The 2,032-nt window shown below is 33.9% G+C and overlaps 1 non-coding gene across 1 annotated transcript; it reads right to left on the bottom strand.

Annotated features, from left to right (window-relative positions):
* Positions 1–212: 212 nt before the first annotated feature.
* LOC150097911 (U6atac minor spliceosomal RNA) lies at positions 213–331 on the bottom strand. The gene has a single exon (XR_016549619.1). It is a non-coding gene; the product is annotated as a U6atac minor spliceosomal RNA (small nuclear RNA).
* Between the last annotated feature and the right edge of the window lie 1,701 nt (positions 332–2,032).

The following is a 2,032-nucleotide window of genomic DNA, read 5'->3' as shown; positions in this document are numbered from 1 at the left end:
AATGTGTTTCATAAATAAATAATAAATACAAACATTCACTAAATTTTTAGAGGCATATTATCATTTTGCTATGTAATTTTTGAGGTCCCTTGAGAAGATGACATCCTACTCAAGCGTCTTTTGGGTAATCCACCACTGCAGTCACTCTATTCCCATTTTTATCCCACAATGTCATTCTTCCACAGTCATTTTTGCTCCTACTGGCCACATAGCTAAAAAATTGGTTAAGTGCCATGAAACAAGCGACAGTGCCTTAACCTTATATGTATTAGGCCCAGAGGCCAGTCCGTCCTTATCAAGGGAAATGCTAACCTCTCCTTTCATACAACTTATATACAAAAACATTAAAACCTTAGAAGACTGGAAAATTGGGCCACTTTCCTTTTCTTCTAAAGCCATAGTACTTAAAACCATAATCTTCCCTGTTCAGTTGTACATAATAAATATTATAGACATTAAGGATGCTGATGACAAGCAATTATATAGTAAGCCTGTGCAATTTTTTTGGTTCAGCCAAAACCAAGAAGTTAAAAAGGAATTCCTTCAACTATCAAAGAAGCATGGAGGCTTTGGAATTACAGTGTTGTTAAAATGCTGCTATTTAAGCAATACAGCTTCAAAAATCCATAAAATATTGCAGACCTTTCTACAGCAGCGCTTCCCAAAATGGGGGCTGTAGGTAGGTTTTGTTGAGGGGGGGGGGAAATAATGAAAACAAATTTAAAATGTTTTAAGACTAAGTAGATTTTTTTACCTTAAAAGAAACGTATTTAATTTTTATTATTTATTATTTCGCTTTTTGTTATTTTTTACATTTTAATAGAAAAAAATCAAATATTGCTGTAGGTTTCACAAATTTTGCTTCCTTGCTTAATGAATATTAGTAAATATATGCTTATTCATATAAGTTTCATTTCAAAGCAGGAATCTAAGAATTGAAGTTTCAGATATTTCACCTGATATTGACTTATTATGCAACAGTATTGAAACACATCCACCACATTAAATTGTTATTAAACTTCTTTTGTTTTTAATCCTTTCTTTATTACTAATCGTTTTATGTGCTTGTACTGCAAATGTACAATAACAATATATCTATGTAAGGTGCCATGTCAAATGTGTATGCTAAAAATGTAATATTTGCATTTGAGTTTTGCAAAATATTCACTGTGTATGTTTTGTATTGAATATAAATACAATATTATAATAATATATGTCTATATTACGATGATTTTTCGAGGGGAGCCGTGAAATATTTTAATTTTTCCAAAGGGGGCCCTGACATCCCGAAGTTTGGGAAGCACTGTTCTACAGTACTACTGGGATTTTCATCTTCCCCTGTTGGAGTAAGGTCCAAAAGCTGAGATTGTTCCTGAATTATGTGCTTAACTCTAAGATTGCTACAACATTCTGGCATTGATATTCTTTCCATTATTAAAAGTAAAATTTGATGTAAAGAAATCTTTAACCTCTTTGCCACAAACTTCCACAGTAGACTGACAACAACACTTTGTTTCATAACTTAGAAGTGCTTTGTTTCTTAACTTTGTTTCATAACATTGATTATGAAGAGCTCAGGAGACAGCTTGCAGGTGTAGCATGGAATGAGGAGTTAGCTGGAAAAGAGATCAATGCAGCTTGGGGGATTTTCAAAAAATATTTAGTGGATGCAATGTCTAAATGTATACCACGGGTGAGAAGGTTAAATAAGTTAGGTGTGAGATGGATGAATAAAGAGATTAAGCATGCAATACAGAGAAAAAGGGCATTGTGGAGGCAGCATAAGAGAAGTGGAAGTAACCAATTTCATGAGTTCTACAAAGACCAGGCAAGGAGAGTGACTTGGTTGGTGAGAGTAGCTAAAGAGAGGTATGAACAGCAGTTAGCTAATGAAGCTAAAAAGAATCCTAGGGAGTTCTTTCGATATGTAGCCAGCAAAAGAAAGAATGATTATGGAAGGATGACATTGATTGGAGGAAATGGTATAAAGACAGCTGTTGCAGAATGTGTGGTGGAGATACTTAATGAACAG

Source organism: Typopeltis vanoorti, chromosome 16 (assembly GCF_054136105.1).
Source record: "Typopeltis vanoorti isolate ZY-2024b chromosome 16, IOZ_Tvanoo_1.0, whole genome shotgun sequence".
Lineage (NCBI taxonomy): Eukaryota > Metazoa > Arthropoda > Arachnida > Uropygi > Thelyphonidae > Typopeltis > Typopeltis vanoorti.
The sequence above is the reverse complement of the archived record's forward strand: the minus strand, read 5'-3'. Positions and strand labels throughout refer to the sequence as shown.